This window comes from Chelonoidis abingdonii, chromosome 3 (genome assembly GCF_003597395.2).
Source record: "Chelonoidis abingdonii isolate Lonesome George chromosome 3, CheloAbing_2.0, whole genome shotgun sequence".
Lineage (NCBI taxonomy): Eukaryota > Metazoa > Chordata > Testudines > Testudinidae > Chelonoidis > Chelonoidis abingdonii.
This window is the reverse complement of record NC_133771.1, coordinates 90,794,831-90,819,044: the sequence shown is the minus strand read 5'-3', so window position 1 is coordinate 90,819,044 and position 24,214 is coordinate 90,794,831.

Genomic DNA, 24,214 nt, shown 5'->3' with positions numbered 1-24,214 from the left:
GAACTTCCCTCTTTAGATAGACATTATAACATTGAGTATAATGTATAGTGGCATTTATTGAAGGTTTTGCAAACATTAATTTACTCCTGTAAAACTAGTTTAGTGATGTGCTGTGCTTCAGTTCATCCAGTGTTTATAGATTTTCTCTGTCTTTGTTTCATCAGGTAACACATATATTGGTGTGTGTGTGTGAAGAAATAATTGTGTGTGTATATCTCCTTCCCCCACAAGATGGGCGAAGCTGTGAGACACAATATGTAATCCAGTATCACTCTGATTAGCCAAATATATGTAACTGAGATATTTTCCCTTTTACGGGGGGGGGGGCGCCCCGTTCAGACCGACCCTCGGCCCCCCACCCCGGGCCCCCAGCCCTTTCGGGTTGAGGTGGGGGGGGGGGGGGAGGGAGAGAGGGAAAGGGGGTATATTTGATTTAAAGAAACATTTATATGCATATAAATAAATATATCTGCAAGCTACTATCTGCAAACACTCAAGCACATGCTTTACTTTAATTACACAAACAGTCCCGTTGGAGTAAAGTTAAGCATATCCATAAGTATTGGAGGGTCAGGGATTATATCTATACCAATGGCTACATGAATGACTCTGAATATATAGACGGATTACATAAACATAGGTGTGCACAGTATGTAATACTGTATTTTTTTAAAGGTTGCCAACTGTGCTTTCTGATGTAGGGTCTAATCCAACTCCCACTGAAGTCAATGGAAAGGTTTCCACTGACTTGAATAGAAGCTGGATTAAACCCCTAATATATTTTGTTTAGTGGTCTCTCAAGTCTTTTCCCCGTCTTGTAAGGAATTCCTAAATTAAATCATTAAATATATGCAGAATACTCAATTTCTTGCCCGTCTCAATTGCTTTAATTTGAGGAACTGTGTTAGGGATGATGGCTAACAACACAACTGGCCTTAGTGTAATATGAATTTTAAACATCAGAATTTTTCAAATTTAAAGTGAGACAGAATAATATAAGGAGATGAATCTTTATGGAAACTCTTAACCAAAAGGCCCAGTTTCATTCCCAGCCATACTGCTAGGAACTAGAGTAAGTCATGACATTAGGGCAGAAGAAGTGTCATAAGGTCAGAACCAATAATAATAAAAGAGTATATAATTAGCAAGACATAAATATAATTACAAACACATCTATATATTTTAGGATGTCCCATCTCAAAGTATTGAAGACACTGTACATCAGCAATAAAATATTAAGGAAAAAAACTTTAAAAATACATGAAAGTTTAAAATCAATATCTTCAATAGGGATTAAAAAGCAAGCACTGCAATTATTTATACAAGTGAGTATAATCCTACAGTTGTTTTTATGGGACAACTTCCACTAAAGCTCATGGAAGTTAGATCTAGTCCTGAGAAAGCACTGCAGAATTTGTCTGGGTGGTATTTGTTGTTCAGAGGAAGGATACTATAGTGTTACATGCTAACCCTAAGGGTAAAATCAAATTAATATTACAAAGAAGGCCAGTTTGACTTTTCTGTTTACACTCTCCTATAATACAAAAACAAAGATTAAAAATAATAAAATTTTGCATTGACAGAATGTCTTTCATCTGATCATCTTAAAGCACTTTACAAACATTACATAATAATATACTATTACTGCAATGCTTATCTGAATGTACGGAGGCACCTCCATCCAAATCACACTACCCATTTTTTGGTCTTGCGCACCATCACCCCTTCCTGGAGCAGGCCCAAAACCTCTTCATTTCATTAGTTTGCTACCTCCCTCAGGTGGCAGCCAGATAACTTTCTTCCCACTTGTATGCATATGTTGTAGGCCCACATCCCCCACTGGGGTCTTCCAGTGGTAGAAATTTCCTGTTAAGGGAAACTGGCAGGACTGCTCTCCTTTAGATGATAGGAGTGGCTATAGCCCAGTCTCTTCTTTTGGCAAGTCTGCTATCCCAAATTTCCAGTTCCAAAGGTCTATCAAATACCTAGCGTGAGGGGCAGTGCCTGCTCCCTGGTGGCTGCTCCTGGAATATCCCAGAGGTCAGTAGCAAGTTTTTTGCACTTGGCACCAGCGTAATAATGGGTGGTAGCGTAAAGGGATGACAAGACTTGTTTCCTAGTGGGAAGAGGGACATATTTATGCTCAGAAATTTTTGGAGATTTTTGTTGAGTAAGGTACCAACCTTTACAAATTCTGCTTTATCACTGGCACTTAACAACTATGCCCAAGTATTTACTTAAAAAAAAAAATCTCCCTTTGCAAAGTGTTAGTACTCACTGTGCCTTCTCTTAAAATCACAGCAGCTAGAGTTTATGCCACAATTTGGCAATACAGATTACCTCTCTGGCTACAAGATGAACCACACTTGCCTGCTCAGAGTAGCAGGTTCAAAGCACTAGCCCAGCTGTGGAGAGTTAGTTCCCCACAGAATGCTACAGAAAAGGGGAGCACTGTGAGGAATTTTGGCTGAGTTGAAGAAAGAAGAACCCATGGAGGGTGGTGGCTCTGCTTGGGACATTCTGTGGAATTTGGCAGGAATAAGCTATATTTTAGACTTGACTGAAGCAAGTAACGCTTTATATCTTTAGGCTCAGAGAGGAGCCATAACAAGCCAGGGCAAGATGCAGGGAGCATGATCTTTCCATTACTCTTGGTCCTTGCCTTTGAGTGAGGGGTGGAAAGCTCTTTGTATGCTTTTCTCACTGTGCTGTTCCCCAATACCAATATACTCACACTAGGCTAGAAATGATCTTGCCTTTGATTTGGATTTTGGCTGAGAGGAAACCCTGTTATATTTTTGTTCAGCAGGGGCACGATATTCTTTTAATGTTTACTCTTCTCTTTTACAATGAAGCACATAATAAAAATGTTTAAAATCCAGTAAAGAATGCAAAATCTCTTCTGTTCAAACTGGTCTCTCACACATGGGAAAGACCTGTCAGCTTAGTCTAGCGCCTTACCCTCTGCCCCTTGTTAGCACAGAACTGTCCTTCACAGGGTATTTTCTATTGCTTTGTTCAGTCTAATTTTTATAAATGTCTAACAGATCTCAGTGCTGACAAGTCTCTCTTTAATGTCATTCCACTAATGCATAATACAGAATACTGGCTCAAACAGTGGTAGACTTTACAAATTGAAATGGCATGCCCTTTGTTTTCCTCTTATCTGTAGTTGTTAAAAAACGTTGATTCTTATCCTTGCCTTAGCTTCATTGATTATTGACTTTATTAGAAGCTAAGCCAAATGAACTTTGGCCCAGATCCACAAAAAGACTTAGGTGCCTAAGTCTCGAGCCCAGTTTTGGCTTTACTGCAATCCACAAAACTCCTGCTAAACCTAGTAGGTACTGTCCTAAACTCACTTGATGCCTAAATTTTCAGGGGTAAAAGTTCCTTTGGTGCTTATGTTTCTGCCTCTGAGCATGTGGACTGCTACCTCCTTCTAGGCACTCAGATGCTTATCTTCTGCCTGAGCAATCCAGGAACCAGGGAAACATAAGCACTCAGCTGCCTAAATTGCAGGCAAGGCCCACTCTGGAGGGTGACTTCTGAGCAGATTTACCAGAGTGCAGCTCCCATTCACAATCTAGCTGGAGGGGATACCCACCTTGTAACTTTCAGCCCACTGGGTAGACCACTCACCAGAGATGTGGGAGAGTCAAGTTCAATTCTCCTCTCTGCCAGAGACAGAGAAAGGATTTGAACAGGGGGTCTCGCACCTCTAAAGAGAGTACTCTAAACACGAGGCTAAAACTCATATGGTGGGCACCCCGTCCTCTTTCTCTGGCCATTTTGTGTGGCGTGAGGGAGGTATCTAACTCATTTCTGTAAGATATGTCTTAGGCTCCTAAACTGCCTGATGTTCGCACATGGCTAAGCAGAGATAGGCTCTTCCTTCCAGTCTAGATATAAGCATTTATCTGAAAGAGAGGGGAGGGGATTAGCAATCACCCCTGTCATTGGCATCTTCCATTGACTAGTTTAGGCAGCTCTGGGATTTGTGTACTAGCTTTTTGTGGACTGCATTCTTAGGTGCCTGTCTCTCCCTATTCATTGTATGGGGAGCCCAGGTGTCCAATTTAGCTTTGTGGATTGCAGTGTTGTTTCTTTGATTTTTCTAGGCGCCTAAAAGTTAGGCTTGGGGGGTTCTATTTTTTTAATTTCATCTTCTAAGACCAACTTCATCTGCTTTTTCGTTTGTTCACATTACCAATTTTAGGGGCTTCATTTCTTCATTTAGTAAACTTGAAGAGTTTCCTTTAATTAATTTCTAATGCTAAACAACATCTTGACCTCATTTTGTCAGAAACTGCAGAGTTGCACTGTACCATTTAGCAAGGGAATGCCACATATGTGTGATTAATACACAACACTTTCAGTGACCCTATTTGACTCCTTTTTTTGAATATTTAATGTGTCTAGCATTGTCTTTCAATTCTCAGATGTCGTAAAAGTCAAGCGATCATAACACATGGTGCTTCATCTTATTAAATGAGCAAAAATATATGAAAAACAGAACTTCAAGATATTGTACAGTAAGTACAAAAATAAAGTACAATTTCCTAGCCAAAGAGATGGGTTCATTTTCTCTCTGTCTCTTTTTAACATTCATCTTAAATCTGGCAATTAGAAATATCCTGAGGCAATGACGAGATGGGGTCAGGGAAAGAAATGTATGTTAGAAAGAGCTGGCAGGATATCAGCAGAAAGGGAATGGAAAGCAAAGGCACAAAGAAATGACATGCTGAACTAAACACATATAAATCCGTACATGCACCAAAATTCCACTCAGCATTAAGATTCTTATGCACGAGGAACAACAAAGCCAAGGGAACAGGATGACATATCCCAGCCCCTGTTGGTTAGGCTCTTAAAGAAAATACTAATTGCTATGTGTCTATGTTAATGTGTCAAGTATCAGAGGGGTAGCCGTGTTAGTCTGGTTCATGCATCCGACAAAGTGGGTATTCACCCACGAAAGCTCACGCTCCAATACATCTGTTAGTCTATAAGGTGCCACAGGACTCTTTGCTATGTTAGTGTGATCAGCGCTTGTAAAAAGTTGTGTTAACAAAACAACCCTCCCACAGCAAAACCAAAAACAATAAACCTGTGTAACCATCATAATGCGTGTACTGTTCACCCAAGTGGCCATACTGTGTCATTGTCTTTACTTTTATCTTCCCCAACCCACGCAACACAATCCTGCACAAGTCATTCAGGTAAAACTCTTGGTGAAGTCAGTGGCGAGTTTTGCCTGCTGCCTGCATCAAATGTGCAGGACTGGGCATTGTATTGTCATCTCCAATTTTTTTCATGTAATTTACGGCCACTTGTTTTTACTGTTCTATGCCTTCCCCAAGCAGCAGAGTGATTGTATAGCCTGTATATCCTCTAAGACAGTGCAGCTTTCTCCTGTGGTGAGCTAAGCCTGCATGTCAAACTGGTGGGCAGGAATGTGTTTGAGGAACTGCCTATTTCCTACTACTTATCACCACTTTTGGGGTGCTGTATTTCTTGGGGATGCACAAAGGCAGCAATTCCTACACTGAATGCAGGGACTGCAACTGTGGGTAGCCCATAAGCAGATGTTGTAAAGAAGAAGGCACCTTGCCCCATGCCCTGCTGCCAGAGTGAGTTACAGTCTCCTTTAAAGAATAATCTCTTTGCAGCAGGGACTCTCTTTTTATTTGTTTTGAAATTAAGTAAAACACCATGGAAATTATTGGCACTATATAAACAATGCATGATAAAAGCACTATGCTAAGGCAGTGGATCAGTACAGATTGGCTATAAATATACAGTAATTCAACAACCCCACCTCCAGTTACATTACATTTTCTTCTGGACTTTCCCATTCAAGTACTTTGCAGGCCCTGCTTAGTTTATCTGACTTGATTAGATCTTAAATGAGTATGGCTGTTTAGCATATGTGATATGGTCACAGCTCAAAGAAGTTTGACTGCAGACTAGGTTGCATTATTTCATCACTGTCATTCGTTGCTATTCTTATCCTTTGTGTAGTTAGGTGAGCTGACACAATTAGATGCTCATGGTACCTTGTGAGTTATTACACTAATATGTAAATATATATGTGCACCCTTCCTTTATCTAGGATATGTCTGTGCTAGAAATGCAACAGAGGCACAGCTGCAGCACTTGTAAAGTAGACACTTACTACAGCAATGGAAGGGGTTCTTCCATTGCCGTAGTAAATCCACCTTTCTGAGACCTGTGCTATGCTAGAAAATTAAGTCATCTTAACTATGTTGCTCAGGGGTATGAAAAATCCACGCTCCTGAGCAGCGTAGTTAAGCCAACCTAACTCCCATTGTAGACAACGCAAGGTCAGTGGAAGAATTCTTCTGTCAACTCCCTACTGCCTTTTGGGGAGGTGGATTACCTATACTGACAGGAGAACCTCTCCTGTTGGCACAGGTAAGTATCTACACTGAAGCACTACTGTGGTGCAGGTGCAACTGTGTTGCTGTAGAATTTCAAGTGAAGACAAGCCCTGACAGGTGGTAGAGTTCTTCCATCAACTTAGCGGTGTCCACACCAGGACTTATGTTGGATTAATTACATCACACAGGCCCTGTGTGATGTAGTTAAGATGACCTAACTTTGTAGTATAGATCAGGGATCGGCAACCTTTGGCATGCAGCCTGCCAGGGTAAGCATCCTGGTGGGCCGGACCGGTTTGTTTACCTGCCGCGTCCTCAGATTCAGCTGATCGCTGCTCCCACTGGCCGCGGTTCGCCACTCCAGGCCAATGGGGGTGGCACGAAGTGGTGGCCAGCACATCCCTTGGCCCACGCCACTTCCCGCCACCCCATTGGCCTGGGACGGTGAACCTCAGCCAGTGGGAGCTGCAATCGGCCGAACCTGCGGATGCGGCAGGTAAACAAATTGGCTCGACCGAACAGGGGGATTACCCTGGCGAGCCACGTGCCAAAGGTTGCTGATCCCTTCTATAGACTGACCCTTAGGCCATTTCTACACTATGGACCTTACAGTGGCACAGCTGTGCCGCTGCAGCTGCGCCGCTGTAAGATCTGTGTAGCCGCTCTATGCGAGTGGGAGAGTGCTTTCCCGCCGGCATAATTAAACCACCCCCAATGAGCGGCTGTAATTATGTTAGCGGAGACACTCTCCTGCTGAGATAGTGCTGTCCACAACAGTGCTTTCGTCAGTGAAACTAATGTCGGTCAGGAGCGTTTTTTTCACACTCTGGACTGACAAAACTTGCTGACAAAAGTGCGAATGTACACAAAGCCTTAGTTTCATTTCTCATTTCACCTTTGTCCTCCCTATTCCACTCAGCACAATCCTGCATGTTATTCAGGCAAAACACTTGTTGAAATCAGTCTACCACTAACAAGAACATCAAGACAAAAAGTGAAATCCTGGCCCTATTGAATTAAATCACAAAATTCTCACTGACTTTAATAAAACTAGGATTTCACCTAATGTGTAAAAAGCATTAAGGAAAGCTATTTGTCATGACAAAATCATGCATCCTCAAATAAGGCTGTTTTACAGATATCTTTTTTTCTTAGCCATTACTTAGTACCTCAATGCATTTTAGGCTTCAGTGTCATTACAAAATGTAAATTAATTTAAGTTAAACTTCCAAGAACAATAGACCAAAATATAATTAGAGGCAGGCAAAAAGCATAGCTAATATAACAGGTCTAATGGTCTGACACACCCACCTAATAAACATATTTTATCAATAGTCATTTTAATAATGCATTGTGCCCCTGGCATAATCCATCTGTTTACTGATAGGAAAAAATAACTACAAGTACCTGGTCTAAAATATGAACATTTTAATACAGAGTCATTTTCAATAGCAGCTGTCCAAGTCTGTGAAAATATATTTTTGCACATTATATTTAGAATATGAATTGTGTTTTGCGTTCAAAATTATACAGTGTGAATCACTGATCAAGGTTAGCTAACTCGTATTAGCTAACTTGGGTTAAAAAAGCAGTGAAGACACAGCAACTCGACTTTTAATTTGGGTCAGCACATTGAGCTCAACGCCATAAAGCCTACTGGCTTTAATTCAAGCTGTTAACACGAGTTGCTGTGACTTTACTGCTATTTTAACCTGCATTAGCTAATGCAGATTAGCTAACCTGAGTTAAGAAGACAATTTATTCTTTTTAAATCTGTATGATCACAATGATCTGTCTCTGGCTCATAACTTGCAGGATCGGGGCATATATTAAAGTCTCCATATGTTACTTGACAAGGGAATTTTAGAAATATAGATTCTTTAACCAGATTTCTTACTGTCATGAGCATCTGAATGATTGTTTTGAACAGAGCTAATATGGTCTGTTTAGGAAATGTTATTGTGTGGTGACAAGCCCCATGGAATTGTTGAATCAATATTTTAGGACCATAATTGGCCTTGACTTGGATTTTCAATGGGGAGCTAAAGATGTTAGACACCAAGTCCATTGGGTGGCTAACTTAGGGTATGTTCCCACATAAAATGCTACAGCAGCACTGCCACAGCTACGCTACTTTAGCCCTTTAGTGTAGACATTACCTACAATGACAGGCTAGGTTCTCCTGTCAGCATAGGTAATCCACTTCCCCAAGAGGCGATAGCTAGAGTGATGGAAGAATTCTTCCATTAACCCAGCATGAGCTACACGAGGGCTTAGGTCAGTTTAACTACGCAACTCATGGATGTGGATTTATCACGCTCCCAAGCGATGGAATTATGCAAATCAAATTTTTTAGTGTAGACCAGGTCTTCCTTAAGTCTTTTTGAAAATCCATACCTTAGCTCGATATGCGCTCATTATTCAAAAGGATTTTAGAAAGTTCTCCTTAGAACTACACAAAATGAAGCAGTTGCCTCATTAGATCCCCCTATTGGAATGTTCCTTTGTGCACCGGAGTATCTGCCGAGTCCTGGAGGCACCATCTGGCAGAGCTATTCCTTTAAATTAACAGCAGTGAAGGGCACATGGAATCCACATTATGCAAGAATGGTCTGGAAACCTTTCAGTTTAAACAATTAAGCTGCTTTGAGTTGTGTTACATGAGGATTAAAAAAACCTTCAAACTCCAGCACTTTGTTCTGAAATGATCTTTTTTTTTTATTGTTGGAGTTATGTTTAATAACAGATTTTTTGTTATAATGTAAAGAAATATGCGATATACTCCCATTTACCCAAAACATTATCTGAACCACTGCATTATCCTAATCCCTTCCTTGTCCTCCAGCATGAGATACATGGGTTACATGCTTCAGAGGGCATGTATATCATGCTGGGGGAAAATGAAGGGATTCAAACACTGTAATCTTAGAATCATAGAAGATTAAGGTTGGAAAAGACCTCAGGAAGTCATCTAATCCACTCCCCTGCTCAAAACAGGACCAACCCCAACTAAATCATTCCAGCCAGGGCATTGTCAACCCAGGCCTTAAAACCTCTAAGGATGGAGATTCCACCACCTCCCTAGGTAACCCATTCCAGTGCTTTACCACTCTCCTAGTGAAATCGTTTTTAATAATGTCCAACCTCACCTTCCCCACTGCAACTTGAGACCATTGCTCCTTGTTCTGTCCTCTGCCACCACTGAGAACAGCATAGCTCCATCCTCTTTGGAACTCCCCTTCAAGAAGCTGAAGGCTGCTATCAAATCCCCCCTCGCTATTCTCTTCTGCAGACTAAATGAGCCCAGTTCCCTCAGCCTCTCCTCATAAGTCGTGTGCCCCAGCCACCTAATCATTTTTGTTGCCCTCTGCTGGACTCTCTCCTTCTGTAGTGGAGGAGACCAAGACTGGACTCCATACTTGAGGTGTGGCCTCATCAGTGCTGAATAGAGGGGAATAATCACTTCCCTCAATCTGCTGGCAATGCTCCTTCTAATACAGTCCAATATGCCATAGCCCTTGGCAACAAGAGCACACTGCTGACTCATATCCAGCTTGTCATCCACTGTAACCCCTAGGTTCTTTTCTGAAGAACTGCTCCTTAGCCAGTTAGTCCCCAGCCTATAGTGGTGCATGGGATTCTTCCTTCCTAAGTGCAGGACTCTGCACTTGTCCTTGTTGAACCTCATCAGATTTCTTTTGGCCCAATCCTCCAATTTGTCTAAATCACTCTGAACCTTATCCCTAACCTCCAGCATATCTACCTCTCCTCTCAGCTTAGTGTCATCTGTGAACTTGCTGAGGGTGCAATTCATCCCATCATCCAGATCATTAATAAAGATGTTGAACAAAATCGGCCCAAGGAGAGATCCCTGGAGCACTCCGCTTGATAAAGGCTGCCAACTAGACATCGAGCCATTGATCACTACCCATCGCGCCCGAAGATCTAGCCAGCTTTCTATCCAACTTTAGCCTATTTATCCAATCCATACTTCTTTAACTTGCTGGCAAGAATACTGTGGGAGACTGTAACAAAAACTTTGCTAACGTCAAGATATATCACTTCCATCGCTTTCCTCATATCCAGAGAGCCAATTATCTCATCATAGGAGGCATTCATGTTGGTCAGGCATGACTTGCCCTTGGTGAATCCATGTTGACTGTTCCTGATTACCTTCCCCTCCTCCAAGTGCTTCAAAATGGCTTCCTTGAGGACCTGCTCCATGATTTTTCCGGGGACCGAGGAGAGGCTGACTGGTCTGTAGTTCCCTGGATTCTCCATCTTCCCTTTTTTAAAGATGGGCACTATATTTGCCTTTTTCCAACCATCCGGGACCTCCTCCTATCACCATGAATTTTCAAAGACAATGGCCAATGGCTCTGCAATCTTATCATCCAACTGAGATGCTTTGCATCCGGCCCCATGGATTTGTGCATGTCCAGCATTTCTAAACAGTCCTCAACCTGTTCTTTCACCAGTGAGGGCTGCTCACCTCCTCCCCATACTGTATTGCCCAGTGCAGCAGTCTGAGAGCTGACCTTGTCTGTGAAGCCGAGGCAAAAAAAGCATTGAGTACTTCGGCTTTTTCCACTTCATCTGTCACTAGGTTCCCTCCCCCTGTTTAAGCTTACCGAAGATTTTTCTGTTAAGCCAAACTGGTCGCCTGCCATATTTACTATTCTTTCTGCACATCAGGATGGTTTGTTCCTATGCCCTCAATAAGACTTCTTAAAATACAAGCAGCTCTCCTGGACTCCTTTCCTCCTGATATTAGCCTCTCAGGGGATCTTGCCCATCAATTCCCTGAGGAAGTCAAAGTCTGCTTTTCTGAAGTCCAGGGTCCACATTCTGCTGCTCTCCTTTCTTCCTTTTGTGAGGATCCTGAACTCGACCATCTCATGGTCACTGCTGCCCAGGTTGCCATCTACTTCTACTTCCCACACCAATTCTTCCTTGTTTGTTAGCAGCAAGTCAAGAGGAGCACAGTCCCTAGTTGGTTCCTCCAGCACTTGCACCAGGAAGTTGTCCCCAACACTCTCCAAAAGCTTGCTAGATTGTCTGTGCACTGCTGTATTGGTCTCCCAGAAGATATCAGGGTGATTGAAGTCCCCCATGAGAACCAGGTCCTGTGATCTGGAAACTTCTGTTATTTGTCTGAAGAAAGCCTCATCTCCCTCATCCTACTGGTGTGGTGCTCTATAGCAGATGCTCACCATGACATCACCCTTGTTGCTCTCGCCTTTAAACTTAACCCAAAGACTCTCAACAGGCTTTTCTCCAGTTTCATACTGGGCTTCCGAACAATCATACCGCTCTCTTACATGCAGTGCAACTCCTCCACCTTTTCTCCCCCATCTGTCCTTCCTGAACAGTTTATGCCCATCCATGACAGTGCTGCAGACGTGAGTTACACCATCAAGTCTCTGTTATTCCAATCACATCGTAGTTCCTTGACTGTGCCAGGACTTCCTATTCTTCCTGCTTCTTTCCCAGGCTTCTTGGCATTTGTGTATGAATCAGGAGGCATCCCCTGGTTGCACGCTCCTCCTTGTGTTTCCTCCCGGTACCCAACTTCCCCACATATCTCAGGGCTTAGATCTCCACCCCTTGGCGAACCTAGTTTATAGCCCTCCTCACTAGGTTAGCAATCCTGCCTGCAAGATCTCTTCCCTCTCTTTGTTAGGTGGATCCCATCTCTTCCTAGCAATCCTTCTTCCTGGAACAACATCCCGTCTCCTAGGTGCTACGATAATACAAATTAATACAAAACAAAATTACTGCTACTACTACTAATTATTATTTAAATTTCAGTGTGGATGAGGGAGAAGAGAAAAGTGCTGACAGTGATGGATGGGGAAAGAGGAGAATGAAAGACTAAAAGCTTCACATAACTGGAAAGTACCAATGAAGACTCAGAGAAAACAATAAAATTTAATTGACTAATAACCAACCCCTGCAATGTTTTTATTATCAAAGAGCATGTGGGATAAAGAAATGATAGCAGAGACAGGTGCAGAATTAGCATCCGTACAGATAAAGGCAGTTGAGGCAGAAACAGCAGAGCCAGAGACAGATGCTGAAATGGCAGCAGTAGTATCTCTTCAGTCCACACACACTGAAACCACACATCAGGGGGTTGGGCTTTGCTCCACGCTCTTTCCTATAACATTCCATCATCTCTCATTTGCTGCAAGTTAGTCACCAAGCTGTGGAACATCCCTGCTGCAAACTGAGTGAGGAAAAGAGCAAAGCCAAAGAGAAAAAAAGGCTTTTTTGTGACGTTCCCTTTCTGAACTTTGTTAGAGATGGAGACTGAGCTCTGTCACAGATTAGTGGCCTGTGACAGCGGTTTGAGAGATAAACATTCTCTGAGATACAGAGCACTAAGATAAAAAAGGAAAGGAAAAAAGGAGCTGTAGTAGATTGGGATAAGGGAAATTATGTATCTGGCTTGACAGAATTAAAAAAACTGGAAAATATCAATTTTAATTGAAGTTGTCACCTGCCCCAATTTCAGGAGACAACCCTGATTTGGTTTTAGTGTTTTCTGCAAGAAAGATTTTAAAGCCGGGATTTTAAAGCCAACCTGAAGTAATAAAGAAATATCTTTTTTCTCCCAAAGGATCCCAAAGTGTTTTACTTCCCAAACAGGCTATACACTTCATCCTCCACTGAAGTGCAGCTATTTCTGGTGTGGAATCATTGCATCTGTTTACAGTTCACAGCAATACTATAGGACTGTTCAACACAGGGAGTGAATAACACCATATTCAACTGAAACCACAGGGGGCTTTTTTGTAGACAAAATGTAATCATTCAGATTGGAATACTGGAAGGGTTATTCCCATGGCTAAGAGTTGTCAGTACCCTAACAAAGAAGCAATCTTAATACCTTTGCTATTACAAAAAGTGCGATGAGATATTTTAATTATCTCAAGTGGTCAGGAGCTTGGTTTTAGATCAAGTCTGATCTGAGACATTTTCAAGACTGATGCAGTATACTCAGCTTGAAAAATTGTGTTGTGATGTGTTGCAATGTCCACGGGTGGCTTCAGGCACCAGCGCAGCAAGCGCGTGCCCGGAGCGGCAAGGCCGGTGGGGGCAGTGTGACGGTGTTCATGTGGGCGGCAGTCAGAGAGCCTTCGGCGACATTTCAGCAGGAGGTCCGCCAGTCCCACCTTTGGCGGCAGGTATGCTGAAGGCGTGGGACCAGCAGATGATCACCTGTAGAAACGCTGCCAAATCTGCGTGACCAGCAGACCTCCCGCAGAAACACCGCTGAAGGCTCCCTGACTGCTGTACTTGGGGCGGCCAAAAACATAGAGCCGCCCCTGGCAATGTCACAATTCAGTGACAGAATCAAGAAGTTGCAGTGCAACATCATGGCAAGAGCTGTCCAAAACATGCATATTCAAACCCCAAATGACAAGACATTCACCTGGTTTGGATTACAAACTCAAAATTCACACCTGGCTCCTCCTCAATATACTATGAAAGGCGTGGACATCTGTGAAGCTCTAGGCCAGGGAGCAGCTCTAAGTCAGGGCTAGGGCTGCCCTGAGAATCAGAAAGTTATTGCATTTGGCTCCTTGACACCCCCATCTTTTCTATTGTACTGAGAGGAACTTTGGCACAAGATAAAATCAAATCCATCATCTGTAGTTAGCACTAGAGGTGGAACTGAATGGCTCAGCTTGGATCAGTAAGTGAATGACCGAAAGTTTGGTATCAGAGGGGTAGCCATGTTAGTCTGGATCTGTAAAAGCAGCAGAGAATCCTGTGGCGCCTTATAGACTAACAGACGTTTTGGAGCGTGAGCTTTCGTGGGTGAATACCCACTTCGTCAGACTGCGTGCTGACGAGTGGTTCACCCACGAAGCTCACGCTACAGAACGTCTTTAGTCTATAAGGGCACAGGATCCTGCTGCTTTACGAAATTTAGTTTATTCTGATCTGTGGGTTTTTTGGTTCAGGCTGAGTCATTAGCTATACATAACATTATATGCTTGTGCATTCCATTCATACTTCCTCATTGTTGACCTACCTGCGATATAGGAAACTAATGAACCTGCATTAGGGTGACACACATTTTACACCCTGAAAACAGATTGCATTGACTGTCAGATGAATATTCTCCAAAGAGCTTGCAAATCATTGGATCCTTCTCAGCCCCTCATGCTTCTTTTTAGATAGATTCTTCCTCAAGAACGAATGGTGCTGAATGGTGCGGGAATGATAATTGATCAATGTTGCGGCTGAACAGTAATGTCCAATGATTTCTGCAAGAGTCCAAAATAGGTTGTCGTGTTGATTTGATTACTAATAGGTATTTTTGGTGACATGGTTTTTGTTCAAGTATGTGATTTAGGATAGCATACAACATTTCAAAAGTTATAGCTTCCTAAATTTATTAGAACTTCTCTGAATTTGGACATTGCACTGGACAATTCATAGGTCTAATTTTTCCAATTATTAAATATTCTTGAAGTTCAGGCATTTCAGAAATGTCTTCTCTTGTTTTGATGGTATTCTGTTTGGTCCTCCCAAAATCAAAAGTTAATGAAAGTCATTGAAACCAGACGCACAAGCAAATTAAAATTTCTTTGAAACTGATCTAAGTGATTCCATTTCGATTTCATTTTTTAATTAAGGTTTGGTTCAATTTTATTGTTATTGGGGTTGATTTAATCAATCCTAAATTTCAAGGAGTATGAGACATTTTAAAATCTTGTTACACTATTTGATCAGTCAGCCCTTTCCAGAAGTAAAGGAGTGCTTAGGAACCTAACATTTTATTAGTTTGATTTATTCTTCTTTCTCCTGTACAGTACTCTTCTGTTCCATCTGGGAATGGGAAAAAATTATTGTAATAATCTTGATTCAAGCAAAACAGTATGTTGGTTAAGATTGTTTTACTTAGCTCCACATGGTAAAAACAGAGGCGTCCAAGTTTTTCTTTCTTTTAACAGTTTAATCAGTTAGCCAAAGTCAATCATGGTGTAACTTGTATTAACATTAATGAAATTAATTAGGAATCAATTTGGCCCAGTTTGGTGCAGTAAATTGGCCATAGAGACACATCTCTATATTTTGCATGTAGCTTATTAACAAACCAGCAACAACATTTCTTCCGCAGCTCAATTTATCAAAAGTACATTGTGGTCATGCTGAGAATGAACATATTACAGAACAGTAACAGTATAAAGATAGTTAAAGTCAGCATTCTGTGGCATTAAAAAGATGTGGCTGAGGAAAATGGCAGAAATAATTGATTTTAAAAAAGCAAAGTTTAGCAAATTTATGGATATTATAATTCTAAGTGTTTTACTGTACTCTGTAGTTTAAATTAGGTTCCAAGTGGATGGAGGGAACAATAGGACCAGTGCTGTCCTACCTCAGTAAAATACATGGCTGCGAGGCACCAGGAATTTGCAGCACACATTGGTGCCCTGCACAGCTGTATGCTGCTACACCCCTGCTCTGCCTCTTCCACATGGCCCACCCTGCTCGCGCCTCTTCCCACTCGTTCTCCTCCCCAGCCCCCCCCCTACACACCAGCCAGCCCTTCATCTGAGGACTGCAGGAGGGGTTGGGCTCCCTGCACTCACTGCATGGTAAATAGAGTGACCCTGCCCCAGCCTGCTCCACTCCCCTGGCTCCCTGCCACGCTGCCAGTGAGTGCTGAGGAGGTGCTACCTTGCTGGCCCCCAAGCCTGGGAGCCAGAGGAGCAAAGCAGGCTGGGGGTGGGTCACTCCACTTCCTGCAGGAAGTGGTCAGCCCCCGCCTTCCTCCTCTCTGCAGAGGTCTGGGGTCAGCACCCCTCCCTCTGCCCGGTGGAGGCCTGGGGCTACACAGAGCACCAAAATGGCTAGGAATGGCCCTGAATAGGACCATTTGAGAAAGGACAATCTGACAATCTAACCAATTAGAAATCAAAAAGGGAAAAATGACCCTGGGACCCTCACCCTCTAGAGCAATACTGTGACACTAGTCACCTCTTAGGTAACACAGGGTATGGCTACACTTGAAATTTCAAAGCGCTGCCGCGGCAGTGCTTTGAAGTGTGAGTGTGGTCGCAGCGCCAGCGCTGGGAGAGAGCTCTCCCAGCGCTGCACGTACTCCACATCCTCTACGGATGTAGCTTGCCACGCTCCCAGCGCTGCGGCACTGTTTACACTGAGGCTTTACAGCGCTGTATCTTGCAGCGCTCAAGGGGGTGTTTTTTTTTCACACCCCTGAGCGCGAAACTTGCAGCGCTGTAAAATGCCAGTGTAGCCATGGCCACAGACAAGACCATCTTAAAAATACCACCCTTAGACAACCCCAGTGATGCCTAGCCAAAGAATTTTTATTGGGGTTTGTGGATGCAGTCACTAAACCAGCAGCCTATATATTGTGGATGCAGTAACTAAACCAGCAAGCATGTATTGACCACACAGCACATTGACTACCCAAGTAATTTCCTGGTCCCCAGTAAACTCTAGGCTGGAACTGGTTTAAGTCATACAGCATTATCCACTTAAAGCCTGATCCAGTTCAAGGACAGCATGCCCTAGTATAGTGTCCTACCTACTGAGGCCTTGGCTACACTGGCGCTTTACAGTGCTGTAACTTTCTCGCTCAGGGGTGTGAAAAAACACCCCCCCCGAGCGCAGCAAGTTACAGCGCTGTAAAGCGCCAGTGTAAACAGTTCCCCAGCTGTAAACTAATCTCCACGGGGAGGTGGAGTACCTGCAGCACTGGGAGAGATCTCTCCCAGCGCTGGCGCCGCGACCACATTCGCACTTCAAAGCGCTGCTGCGGGAGTGCTCTCGCGGCAGCGCTTTGGAGTTTTGAGTGTAGCCAAGCCCTAAATCTCATTCATTTGTTCCCATTCAGTTTAGAATTCTTTCCTTTGGTCCTCTGCAGAATATTATACAAGCTCTTATTATGAGGTTGATCATTTTCAGGCCCAATCAGGAGATCAGCAATAATCATTCCAACTCATTCAACCGCTCAAATATCTGGGAGGCAATATTTTGGCAAAACTAAGACGCTGAGACAATCCCAAAGGGAAGGTGCTTAAACATACATCTATTCAACAGGCAGCTGAAAGTGCAGAGTTTCAAACTTTCTGCATTTAATCAGGCCTGCCAAGAACAGTGGCTTCCATCCAAAACTGAAAATGCCCTTGTGTTTTGACGTCTAGACATGGTCTCACCACCTGTTCTCATAGAGAAGCACTCATATTTGATGTCCTTTTCAAAAATTTTGGATCTATACATAGCCTTGGTTTTATTATGGTGACCATATTGTTAAGCCTATTAGTCTGTGTCAGAATTTGCTCAACAACGTGCAGTTCTGACATTCTATCAAGTTCAGCTTTTTATCCAATATATGTCAGAGCTTGTAATGGTTCTTGGGGCACTGAGGACCATGAATTACCTTGTTACACCTCCCTCATATTACATGAAGGAGTCTTGGCTGTGCTTGACTGCGAGTCAGTTCCCTAACACCACCAATCTTTGAGCCACTCAAGCACTCTCTCCTCGGCTACACCAGGCCTGTCTTTGCCTTGCACTCATTCTTCAAGTCACTTTGAAGTGCCCCCTGTGGTATCCAGCACCTGACACTGGCTACTCACAGAAATCCCAGAGTCTCTGCCCCCAAAGGGGCAGTGTACCCCAGTTTACCAATTTTACCATCAAGCACCACTTTTGTAAACCACACAGCACTTGTGAGCACTTCTAATGAAACAAAAGAAGGGTTATTTAAGGGAAAAAATAAAGATGTAACTAGAAACGAGAGAAAGTGATGGAAACAAATGATTACAATACAAAACAAAACCATAACAGACAAACCTGGGTTTATATTTACTAACGTTTTCCTTTCCTATCTAATAAAGTAGGTCTCCCTCACTCTGTTGCAGAGCTGGCTGCTTTCACAAGAACCATAAGGATTTAATCAGAAAACACCCCCTGCTTCACAAAGGGGTTCATCAGTGAGTGAAACCAGGGAGTCTCTCCCTCTTCTGTGTTATAGTCGAAACAGTCTTTTGCTCCTATTCATAGACAGGGCAAACTCCTAATGTTCCTTTTTTCTGATGTTCCTTTTTTCCATGAGCGGCAGGTATCTTAGGCAAGGGGAGGCTGTGTCTCCCCAAACAGTCTACCATGGCCTTGCCCCCAGGCCAGCGTGCCTCCTGCAGGTACTTGAGGCCGCTGGGGAAGCTGGTGCTGGGCCCTGCTGCTTGCCCCGTGCTCTGAGGCTGGCCACCTGAGCACCGGGACTGGGGGCCATCCAGGGCTGGGGGCACAGTAGCCAAGCTGCCCAACCACGTGGAGCCCCAGAGCTGTGGGTGCTGTGGCCACGTTGCCCAGACATTGTGGGCGCTGAGGCTGCGGTGCACTGGGGCTGGGACCTTATTCCCTGGCCGGACGGCGCTGGGGCCCATGGTAGGGGTCCTTTGGGCTCCTGTGGGGAAGGGGAGCGGAAGGGGAGAGAGGGAGGCAGAAGGGGAGGGGCAAGGCCTCGGAGACAAGGGGAGGAGCCGGAGGTTAGCCTCCAACCTGGTCGCCCATACTTTTTTCCTCTTACTGGTTTTAGTTTGCAATTGCATCTGAAAGTCTTAATATTGCATAAAGCTAAACAATTGAACCTTGTATTGAATCATTGGCAAAAAGGGTGGAGTGACAACTCCCTCTGCATGAGTGGACCATCACTGAGATAGAGTCTCACTTGGTGGCTAAGTTTTACTCCAAGTCCATAAGCATACTTCAGTATAAATACATTATTCCTTAAATATTACCTGTACATATCACATGCAATGATTATGAATCTTGACACATTATGAGCTTTCTGAAGATACCTACATGTTACTCTTTATGGATAAATATCCTGTAAGATGTGTTTGGTGTAATGAGTTTGTTAGGTCTGAGGTAAGAGTTGTTTGGAAAGAACAGGAGGACCTTTGCCTAGAAACCTTTGTGTCACAGAGCTATTGAGACTTCTGTAAGATGTGTTTGGTGTAATGAGTTTGTTAGGTCTGAGGTAAGAGTTGTTTGGAAAGAACAGGAGGACCTTTGCCTAGAAACCTTTGTGTCACAGAGCTATTGAGACTTCTGTAAGATGTGTTTGGTGTAATGAGTTTGTTAGGTCTGAGGTAAGAGTTGTTTGGAAAGAACAGGAGGACCTTTGCCTAGAAACCTTTGTGTCACAGAGCTATTGAGACTTCTGTAAGATGTGTTTGGTGTAATGAGTTTGTTAGGTCTGAGGTAAGAGTTGTTTGGAAAGAACAGGAGGACCTTTGCCTAGAAACCTTTGTGTCACAGAGCTATTGAGACTTCTGTGGTGGAGATTTATATATTACTGTTATGTAGTATAACCGTAATGCACCCTGAGATGTTAAACATGGGCCTGATCAAATTCTTTTGCACCCTGTTTAGTAGATAAGTTATAAACCTGCTTGATATCTGCATTTGTCAACTGCTTTTCAAATCAAGCAAACATCAGACTTGAGAGGTATCTCTCCTTCTACAGATGTACCAATGTGACTTTACTACATGGGCTCTTTTTGTGTTTACTATATAAAAGTCTGCTGGTTTTTTAAACACAGAGCAGTCAGATTTTTGCTATATGCTTCCTGAGCACCTATATCTATTTGAAATTTACTTTTTATTCATATATTTGCAGTGTCACAAAACAATCTGTTGTAGAACTTTACTGTGTAAATGTATTAAAAGTCCCAAGAAAGATATCATGCATGGCTTGTTTCTGCGTCATAATCAGAGCCTTGTCCTGCAGATGTATGTTAATGAATGTGTTTTTATTTTAATTTCTTTACAGTTTGTGCAGAGAGTGACACATTTTTGCAAACTGGTTGCTTGTATTACAAGACACAATACGCTTTAGGCTGGACACCTTTAAGTTGTGATTGCCTCCATATTTATTGCATTTACTACTCTTGTCTATGCCATGTGTTTTCCTTTGCTTCTGACTTTATGCCTTCACATGCATTCTTAATTAGATTCACTTCTTTCACTATTTGCTAATACTTCTATTTCAAGCTCAGTTTTCAGCAGCTCTTTATATATTCAGTGCTTTTTGCAGTCAAATCCATTCCTCACAATGGCCTTACTTTGACCTTACTATCAATTATACCTCACATATTTTGGTCTCTAATTTGTGGACATGGTCAGAAATTTTCTGGCAAAAATTATTTTCCATTGGAAAATGCCCATTCATTGAAATGAAACTGTTTGTGGGAAAAATTCAATTTTTTAAAAAAGTTTTACAATTATCAAAACATTCCATTGTGACTTTTTTTTTTCAGAATGAAAATCTTAGTTTGTAGGTTTGAAACAACTTGTTCTAAAATTTTTGATGATTGATAATAAAATAGTCGGGAAGGAGGGTTTAAGGGGGATTCCACTTCTATGAGATAGATAAGTCAGAACTGGAAATGAACATTTCCAAAGGATCAAAGCCAAATGTTTTGATTGACCTGCTCCACTCTCCCTCCCCCCACTACATTATCATTTCCCCCAAAGGTTTGATATTTCTACTGACTGGGGACAGGAGAATTTTTTGATATCTTGAAAATTAGCCCATCTGTTAACTGTTCAAGTTCGTTCAGCTTTATTACGTAGGACTGTAACATAACGGGCAACGGCCTCAAGTGGCCACTATTTGCTTGTAAACAAAATGTGCCTTTTCTATTTGACGTTACTGTGAGGATCATAGTATTTTTTAAATTTCTGAATGACTTTATATAGCAGTTTGAGATCTGCAGTGTCTCTGTATCACTCTGAGGGATTTCACCCCAATTTCTCATCAATAAAATTTGCATCCAGGAAAATTTCGAAGTGTTAGAACCATCTCTTCTGTACTCTTCCAGATTCCCTTCCAGATGAGTGATTCATGAGGTTGTTTTGACTCCATTCTTCTCAAAAAGATTCAATTTTCCTATAGCACCATGCAATAAAGATTGATGAATGGGAATGCTACTAAGAGACTGTTCTTTACTGCATGGCCTTAGTCACCTGATATGGGTCAGGATTACAGAAGTTTAATATCTCTGGTCACATGACCAGGGTCAGTATTCACTGATTCAAGTGGCTACTTGTAACAAGAAGTCTAGTTTAATTTATCTGTTGGCAACATTTTATTACAAGCAGTGGAAAATCATACTCAATTATTTATTGTTAGGGCCCTACAAAATTCACAGCCATGAAAAATGCATCACAGAATGTAAAATGGTTTCCCCTCATGAAATCTGGTCTTTTGTGTGCTTTTACCCTATACTATACAGATTTCATGGGAGAGACCAGTGTTTCTCAAATTGAGGGGTCCTGACCCAAAAAGGAGTTGCTGGGGGTTCGCAAGGTTATTTTAGAGGCATCGTGGTATTGCCATCCTTACTTCTGCGCTGCCTTCAGAGCTGGGCAGCGAAGAGTGGTGGTTGCTGGCTGGGCACCCGGCTCTGAAGGCAGCAGCTCGCCAGCAGCAGCGCAGAAGGGTGGCAATACCATACCATGTCACTCTTACTTCTGCACTGCTGCTTTCAGAGCTAGGTGGTTGGAGGATGGCGGCTGCTGACTGAGGGCCAGGGCCGGCTCCAGGCACCAGCCCAGCAAGCAGTTGCTTGGGGCGGCCAATGGAAAGGGGTGGCACATCCCACTCTTCAGTGGCAGATCCCTCGGTCCCTCTCGGAGTGAAGAACCAGCTGCCGAAGACTGAAGCGGTGGCGGTAGAGCTGCAGATCACGATCGCGGATTTTTTTTTTTTTTTTTTTTTTGCTGCTTGGGGTGACAAAAACCCTGGAGCCGGCCCTGCTGAGGGCCCACCTCTGCGGCAGCAGTGCAGAAGTAAGGGTAGCAATATCATACTATTCCATCCTTACTTCTGTGCTGCTGCTAGCGGCAGCTCTGCCTTCAGAGCTGGGATCCTGGCCAACAGCCGCCGCTTTCCAGCTGCCCAGACTGAAAGCAGCAGCAGCACCACCAGCAGCACAGAAGTAAGGGCAGCAGCACTGCAACTCCCCTGACAATAACCTTGCAACCCACCCCCCTTCTGCCCCCTCAACTCCTTTTTGAGTCAGAACCCCTACAATTACAACATCATGGAATTTCAGATTTAAGTAGCTGAAATCATGAAGTTAATGTTTTTTAAAACCCTATGACTGTGACATTGACCAAAATAGACTGTGAATTTGGTAGGGCTCTATTCATTGCACTGGTGGTATCCATTAACCTTTCTTTCTTTCATTGTAGTTTTATGGAACTCCATCACAATTTAATACTAATTAATATCCAATAATAACAAAGTGTTGACAATAACTTTCTAAAATTGTGAATTTGACATTTAGCTGTATAATTTAACAGAACTGAAAGAGCTTTCCAAGGTACAGCTGAAAGCAAATTAACGTTTACATAAATATTTATAACTCTCATCACTTATTGAGTGGCCAAGGATTTTTTTTTCTCCTGAAGGCTTCCAAATTGATGACATGGAATACTTCCTCCACTATTACCATGCCAGACATTATGCTTGATTAAAGTATTTCTCTTTAAAATGCCCATTCTTTTAGATTTCGTTGCTGGAGCTCCGATTTTCTGTAGTTTGGCCTGTCCTCCTGGTATATCCTTTTCATTACAGAGCCTTTTAAAAAAACCCAGCTGATTAATCAAATATTAGTCATGGCTTTCTAAGCAGTGCTACACTGCAGATAGAAGTATTGGAAGATTGTGGATTTTGACCTGATGGCGGGTAACCAACGCAGCAGACTTCTTAGCCATTTTATTTAACAATAAAGCCTTATTCAGTAGGAGATCTCAAAGTGCTTTACAAAGAAGGTCAGTATCATTATCTCTCTTTTGCAGGTGGGGAAATTGAGGTATGGGAAGGTGAAGTAACTTGCCTAAGAAGACCCAACAGGTAAGTAGCAGAGCTGGGACTAGAACCATGTGGTCTGAAGCCTACTGTAGTGCCCCACCCACTAGGCCACACTGTATCTGCTGAGCAAGTCTTGGCTGAGCTGATTTACTGTGATAACTGTCATCCTTGATGTGTGAGTCAACTGATAATTTAATAAGATATTCTCACTCTGATATAAATGCTTTATGCAATCACAATTGAGGAGATGAACTCTGCAATCTATTCTCTAAAGGATCATTTAAAATGACATCTGCCTGAGTTAGGAAGAACTGGAGGGTGTCTCCAGTTTGCTTTTCCAGGAATTCTTTTTTTTTTGGAAAGGGGATTTTATCCTTTTCGCAGGCTGAGTGACTCGCCCCTTCCTAGAACATTCCAGGGAGAGCGGCAGATATTTGTGTTCCCCTTCCCAGCAGTATTTGAAGAGGTTAGGGGCAATAATTGTGCAATTATGACATTCCTTGGTTGTCAGTCAACAAGGGAAGAGCTCATATCCACCCCAGACTAAGTGAGTAGGCAACTCCCAGCACTTCTTTGGTGGAATCCCCAAGGTCATTGTTAAGAAAACATGTATCTGGCAATCTAGCGAGTAGGTGGGGTGTATGTGCATCTTCAAAAAGACCTCTGTGAAATTCCATCTTTTCTGTTTTCAGCAGGCCAATTTGTGAAGTCCTTCCAGATGCAAATTTCCCCATGTTTCCAAATCCTGAGAGCTGCTGGATGGCTGAGAAACAGCCACACCAGCCAAAGTCTGGCTGATGTTTGTAAGGACTGAGTGAAACCTGAGTATCAGCTTCAGGATTTGTCCCAGTCATTTTTTAGAGTTATGCTTTGTATTGTAGTTTAAAACACTTTCATCCTGGGGGAAATCAGTTAAAAGGGGGAATTTTCAGCAGAT